Source organism: Leptodactylus fuscus, chromosome 2 (genome assembly GCF_031893055.1).
Source record: "Leptodactylus fuscus isolate aLepFus1 chromosome 2, aLepFus1.hap2, whole genome shotgun sequence".
In the NCBI taxonomy this organism is placed as follows: Eukaryota; Metazoa; Chordata; class Amphibia; order Anura; family Leptodactylidae; genus Leptodactylus; species Leptodactylus fuscus.
This window is the reverse complement of record NC_134266.1, coordinates 238,896,665-238,904,152: the sequence shown is the minus strand read 5'-3', so window position 1 is coordinate 238,904,152 and position 7,488 is coordinate 238,896,665. Positions and strand designations below refer to the sequence as shown.

At 46.8% G+C, this 7,488-nt stretch overlaps 1 non-coding gene across 1 annotated transcript; it reads left to right on the top strand.

Moving 5' to 3' along the window:
- The first annotated feature begins 3,781 nt into the window (after positions 1-3,781).
- TRNAS-CGA (transfer RNA serine (anticodon CGA)) lies at positions 3,782-3,863 on the top strand. Its single transcript has one exon. It is a non-coding gene; the product is annotated as a tRNA-Ser (tRNA).
- The last annotated feature ends 3,625 nt before the right edge of the window (positions 3,864-7,488 follow it).

The following is a 7,488-nucleotide window of genomic DNA, read 5'->3' as shown; positions in this document are numbered from 1 at the left end:
AAAAATATTCCAGCAAAATCTGCCCTTCAAAAGCCGAACAGCGATCTTTCCATTCTGAGTTCAGGAGAAATTGTGTAACGAACTTTAGGGAGCTTTTTCTCCTTTATCCTCTTGTGAAAATTAAAAATTTGGGGCTAAATTGACAGTTTGTTGGAAAAAAAGTAATTTTTCATTTTCATGGCCCAATGTTAATAACATCTGTGAAACAGCTGTAGGGTCAAAATGCTCAGTCTACCCTTTAATATGTTCTGTGGGGGGTGTAGTTTCCCAAATGGGGTCACTTTTAGGGGGTTTCCACTGTATTGGTTCTCTAGGGGCTCTGCTAATGCGACATGGCACCTAAAAATTATTCCAGCAAAATCTGCCATCCAAAAGCAAAATAGCGCTCCTTCCATTCTGAGCCCCGCCATGTTCCCATACAGCAGATTATAGCCACATATGGGGTATTGCCGTGTTCAGGAGAAATTGTTTAACAAACTGTGAGGGGCTTTTACTCCTTTAACCCCTTGTAAAAATGAAAACTTTGGAGATAAAGTGACATTTTAGTAATTTTTCATATACACATCCCAATGTTAGTAAAATCTGTGAAACAACTGTAGGGTCTAAATGCTGACTATACCACTTGATGAATTCTGTGAGGGGTGTGGATTCTAAAATGGGGTCATTTTTTGGGGGTTTCCATTGTTTTGGTACTCTAGGGTCTCTGCAAATAAGGCATGGCGCTGAAAATTATTCCAGCAAAATCTGCTGTTCAAACACCCAGTGTCGCTCCTTCCCTTCCATGTGCTGCCGTGTGCCCAAAAATCAGTTTACACCCACATGTGGGGTATTTCTGTGCACGGGAGAAATTGCACAATAAACTGTCAGATGCATTTTCTCCTTTAACCCTTTGTGAATGTGTTAATTTTAGGTCTAAATGAATGTATTAGTGAAAAAAAATTAAATGTCTAAATTTCACTGCCATATTATTTTTATTCTTATGAAATGCTTAAAGGGTTAACAAACATCCCAAATGCTGTTTTGAATAATTTGAGGGGTGCAGTTTTGAAAATGGGGTGATTTATGGGGGTTTCTATTATATAGGCCTTTATAATTACTTTCGGAACTGAAGTGGTCCCTAAAAAATTGGTTTGGAGAATTTTCTTGTAAATCTGGAAAATCGCTGTTACACTTGTAAGCCTTGTGACGTCCAAAATAAATTAAAAGACAATCAAAATATGATGCCAATATAAAGCAGAGATATGGGAGATAATATTTATTCATGTATTTGGATGGTATGACTATCTGCCTGAAAAGCAGAGAATTTCACATTTTGAAAATTGCAATTTTTTTCAAATTTCCATCAAATTTCCTAGTTTTTTTTATAAATAAATGCAAAAATATTGATTAGTGTTTACCACTAACATGAAGTATAATGTGTTACGAAAAAAACAATCTCAAAATCATTTGTGTAAGTTAAAGCGTCTCAAAGTTATTGCCATTTAAAGTGACACATGTCAGTTTTGAAAAAAGAGGCCTGGTCTTTAACATACTTTTGGGCCTGGTCCTTAACCGGTTAAAGGCTAGGCTTGAGTATAATATATTTAATTCAGTTTTATCTTGAGTATAATAATCTTGAGCTGATATTATAGTTTGCACTAAAATTTCTGGAATAATAGTACCGGTATTTAGCCATGAACATGCAGGGAATGGCAGCTGAGCTGCAGTAACTCAACATGGCCACTACACAGAAAACAGAATTATCCGGCATCGGCATCCCGTCGTGGCATTCCGCTCCAGATTAGGCCAAAATGAATGAGCCTAATTGGGAGGGAGCCTCATGCCACTGAATCTGCGGCAAGATAGGGCAGCTTCCTTCTTTTTTCCGCTCCTAGCTAGCAGAAAAAAGAAGCGAGCAGCTCCCATTGAAGTCAATGGGAGCCATTTTTGGCAGTGGATTTTGAGGCGGATTCCACCTCAAATTCTGCTGCCAAAAAACCTCATTGTGAACAGACCCTTGTACATATCCCTACTCATAATAAGGTACCAAACGTAAAACTTTTCCAATTCCATTTAAAAGTCAACCAAAAGAGCAATATAATTCTACAAATACTCTATATAATGTTACTTGGATACTGAACTAAAAACATAAAATCGTAAAATATATTTCCTGCGTACTGACTGTGCATTAAAGCCACAAAAATATCTACAAAAACTGTAAACACATAATATGCAGGAATATTTTATGCTTAATTTATTAAATTGCTTTCTGTGCACTGTAAGTGACTCCAATGAGTAATCTGCCGAGGAGGCAACAGATGTCATTTCTCATTTCACCAACACTGTAATAATAAGGGAACATTTCAGATTCCTGCCAGCTTCAAGTAACCACAACTACTTATTGCAGGATTGTAAAACTTTCTTTAGCAAAATAATTACAAAGAGCAGCAGAATTAGATTTTCTACCCATCCGTTCCACTGTGAAGAGTGAATGTGGGTTTTCTGGAATACAATTTGGATAATAATATGTGACATGTGGAATTATAATTATTTTTGGAAACGGGCTAAGTGACAAATGCTGGACTTTTTCCTAAGAAACGCTGTATATTTATTATTTTATTTATTATTGGCAAAAAATTGTCATCTGGATATTTAGAATGATAAACCGCTCTATTGTTTCAAATATAGAGTACAAAAATAAAAGAAACCAAAAAATTACAAAAAAATAAAAAATCGAATGGGCTATTTGCTAACTGTGGACTTTGAGGAGCTCAAATGTTTTTCTAACAATTGAACAGTTGTTTCAGAAAAATGAACATTTACAAAATTATAAAAATTGTTCACATCTGCGTTGGAGTCTTTGTTGGAGGCTTCGCCGCAGAGACCGCCAAAAACAATCAGAGAAAAAAGTCCTGCACAGTGTTTTGAGACAGGAGGCACCCGTCATCTGTAACCACTGTTCCCTGTCGTCCTCAACAGCGGCACAATGTGGGGGGGTATTTCTGCCCCTGTATGCTGGTAGGACAGGCGGATATTTAATTAGCCAATCAAATGCGTGGCAGGCCCTATAAGAGGGCACAAGAACCTCCCCTCTGCGTGTTTTTTTCTGTCCTGTGTGGACAGAGGACAGGTGGGAGGACTTGTGTCCTCTTTGAGAAGCTCAGCAGGATCACTCACCTCCTGAGCGGTTGTTTTCTTCTTGTCACCTTCTGTGCCCTGCGGGGAGAAGGTGCTTGTTAGCCATGTGTGGCTACCCCCCTCTATCCCCCCTGCCCCCCCTCTCCTCCGCTTCCCTTGCTCCTTGTGACTTACCTGACATTTTGGTGAGAGTCCGGGGACTCCGCATGCCGCCTCTGGTGGCCGCGCGGACTGCCGGCGGGTGGAACCACACTGTTGTGTATCCTGTTCCCCGCCGGCCGCTGTAAGCGCGCACTTCCGGTTTCGCCGGAAGTATCATAGCGCCATGGCAACGGCCTGGCGCTGGCGGCCGCTCACTCAGGGAAGATTCAGGCCTTATTAAAGGCCGGAAAAGACGGGGAGATGTGGGGGTAAGTGCCCGTGTTAAGGGCCTCTTGGTGGGGGGGAATGTATATCTTTGCAGACCCCTGATTACAGGGTTAGTTGTCTGGGCAGGTTGCCTCACCTGCTTTGATTGTGGCTCCGCCCACTTCCAGCCGGCCAGAATTAAGAGGCTGGCTGGCCTGGTGTCAGAGACCTTCCTGCAGTATCTGCTGAAGGCGTGCGATTGTGGTGTTCATTGATCTTGAACTCTTTTCCAGTTTGCAAACTTTATTGGGAACCGGCTGTGATGGCCGAGTGGTTAAGGTTTTGGACTCGAAATCCAATGGGGTCTCCCCGCACAGGTTCAGATCCTGTTCACAGCGCCAGCCCGGCTAGCTCAGTCGGTAGAGCATGAGACTCTTAATCTCAAGGTCGTGGGTTCGAGTCGCACGTTGGGCGCCAAGTCACCTCTCTGTCCGGTCTACAGGACCTGGTAAGATTTACCCTTTTTTTAAAAGCTGGTATGATGTCATGGTGACAGTGTTGCATGGTCTATTATCTCTCTCTGTAGGATATGTCATCCTCTACTACCCCTCCTGGGGATGGTAGGAGGAAAACCTCTTCCAAGAGGAAACATCTTTCCTGCTTCGATTGCGACACACCGCTCCCTGATGGTAGGTAGCGGCTTGAAAGGTTGTGCCCTGCGGGGTACTACTGGTCCTATAACTTGCCTATTTTCAGGCTATGAGTGGGCCCATTGTCGCGGGTGCAGAGGTCCTCCACCTGTGGAGCCCTCTCCCAGAGATATGATGCATGGGTCAAGGAGATGGTGAGTTTGGGCATTGCTTGGGTAAATAGTTTTTCCCTTGCTTGTACTCTCCTTTTTGTTTTGCAGGATGATTCCCTCAAAGGGATCCATTGCACCTTGTCTCAGCTCACGAGGAGACCATGCTCTGAGCTCCGTTCCTCGTCTCTCCCCCCCCCCTTGTAACACCTGCGGGTGGCAGAGGATGATTCCTCCGAGGACGACTCAGTTATTCCAGCAGAACTGCGTTCCATTATGAACAAACGGGCAGGCTGCTGAAGTCCATCCGGTCTACAGTGGGCCGAGATGTTGACGGGGAAGCCTCCACGTCTGCCTCTGGGGGACATATTGCCTTCCATGCGGACGCCACGCTGACCGACCTTATGGTGCAGCAGTGGAAACAGCCAGAGAAAGGACATTCGCTTTCCAGGATCTTCAAGAGTTTGTTTCCTATTAACACTACCCAGTGGGATTCCTGGGGGCCTCCCCCGAAGGTGGATTTGGCCGTAGCAAAGCTGTCCCGCAGAACCCTGGTGCCCTTGGAAGATGGTTCAAATCTTCAGGACCCTCTGGATCGTAGGGCGGACTCCGTTCTGAAGAAGGTCTACTCAGCTTCCTCCGCGCAAGCCTCTGTGGCCATAGCCTCCTCTATGGTTGGTGACTTTTTGCGCAACCGCTTAGCCGCCTTGGAGCGGGATATAGACTTGGGCGTAGACAGAGATGAGATTCTGGCCTCTATGAAAAGAGTTCATAGGGCTGCAGATTATTTGGCGGAATCCTCCTGCCATCAATTTAAAATCTCCGCCAAATCTATGGCGTTGTCTACTGCGGCCCGTAGACCCCTTTGGCTAAAGCCTTGGCGGGCAGATTTTGCGTCTAAAGCAGCACTCTGTGCTCTCCCCTTTGAGCCGGGAAGGGTGTCTGGCCAAAGCTTAGACGCCATTATGGAGGGATTAGCTGAAGGTAGGGGAAGGTCCCTACCTCAAGCATCCAGGGGCAGACGTGCTCCCCCTAGAGGCAGAGGTTCTTCCTCTAATTATAGACGCCCTTCCCAACAACGGCGTTTTAGATATCGCCCTAGGGGAGCTGGTCGTGGCGCTTCCAAGGAGGACACCAAGAGGAAGCCTGAGTTTTGACGTGGGGCAGCTCCCTGTGGCCCCCCTTCCTGTGGGAGGACGTCTTTCCTCCTTTTCCAGAGCATGGTTCACCCATGTCCAAGACCCATGGGTGTTGAAGATCATACAACACGGGTATCACATCGACTTTCATCTTCCACCTCCAGATCGGTTCGTTTCCACCCAAACTCTTCCACCTTCTCAGCAGGCCAGTCTAGAAGCCTTGGTTGCCGAATATGTTACCAAGGGCGCCCTGGAGAAGGTACCAGCCTCAGACCTCGGTCTGGGAGTCTACTCCCCCGTCTTTCTGGTCCCCAAGTTCACCGGGGGCTGGAGGATGATAATAGATCTGAGGTACCTCAATCGGTTTATCAGGAAGAGGTCATTTCGAATGGAAACCGTGGATTCCGTGGCTGTGTTTCTTCAGCCAGGAGAGGTGATGGTTACCCTCGATTTGAAGGACGCCTATCTACATGTCCCCATTGCTCATTTCCACAGGAAGTTCCTCAGGATTGCCGTCGCTATGGCCGGCCACAGGGAGCACTATCAATTCACAGCTCTGCCATTCGGCATCACATCCGCCCCACTGGTATTCACCAAGGTGATTTCTCCGGTCGCCGCGGCCCTCAGACTTCAGGGTCTTTTCATCGTCCCTTATCTAGACGACTGCCTACTGAAAGCTCAGTCTCCTGCTGCCCTCCTCCAGCAGCTCAACCTTGCCATCAACTTCCTACAGGAGTTAGGATTATCAATTGGGAGAAGTCCGAAATCGTTCCATCCACCTGAAGAAAATTCCTCGGATTTATAGTGGATTCAGAAGCGATGCAGATCTTCCTCTCCAGTCCAAGGAAGGAAAGAATCCAAGCCAGTGCACGATTCCTATTGCGCACTCGGCAGGTAACCATCTGGACCGCCATGAGAGTCCTGGGCCTGATGTCATCCTCGGCCAGGGCAGTGCCTTGGACTTTATGGCATTTGCGTCCCCTGCAGATGGAAGTGTTGAGAACCTGGAACAGGTCTCCACGGGGATTGCACAAGAAGATCTGCCTTTCTCCCGCTACCCGTCTTTCCCTCAGATGGTGGATACACCTGAAAGACGGAAGGTCCACGGTCCCGACAGTGTGGACCCTGTTGACAACAGATGCATCCCAGTGGGGATGGGGAGCCCATTGTCAAGACAAAACTGTACAAGGACGATGGAGATGTCCGGAGCTGGGGTCATCCAATCTCAAGGAACTCAGAGCAGTGTACCTGGCCCTAGTACACTTTGCCCCAGAATTGAAAGGCAAGTCTGTCAAAAACCGGTCAGACAATATGACGGTGGTAGTCTATATAAACAAACAAGGGGGCACCAGGTCACCAACCTTGCTGAGAGAGACGAATCTCATATTTGCCTAGGCGGAGAAGAATCTGGTCCAGTTATCCGCTGTTCACATAAAGGGCTCCCTGAACATAGTAGCGGATCAGCTGAGTCAGGGTATTACCGTATCAGGAGAATGGTCTCTCAATCCAGACGTATTTCAACAGATCGTCCAGAGATGGGGTCTCCCGGAGGTCGATCTTATGGCTACCCGACTCAACGCCAAGGTGGGGACCTTCTGCTCTCTGTACCAGGAGGACAATCCCTTGGCGGTGGATGCCCTGTCCATCCCATGGAGGTTCAGGCTGTTTTACATATTCCCTCCAATTCCAATCATACCGAAGGTATTGATAAAAATAAGACAGGACCAAGCCTCGGGAATAGCCATAATCCCGTTCTGGCCAAAAAGGGCTTGGTTTGCTCAGCTCATACAAATGAGTCAGGGCATATATTGGAGGCTTCCCCCACTCCCAGACCTGGTAACCCAAGGAGAGCTGAGATGCCAGGATCTGAGGAGACTCAACCTGACAGCCTGGAGGTTGACCAGTCCCTATTGAGAAATAGAGGACTGTCACAAGCCGTCTTGAAGACCCTATCCAGCGCCAGAGCAGATTCGACTAACAGGAACTACCGTCGAATAGGTAACATCTTTAATGCCTGGTGTCTGCAGCATCAAGTGGACTCCACCGATCCCCCTACGGAGGCGATCCTGGACTTCCTTCAAGACA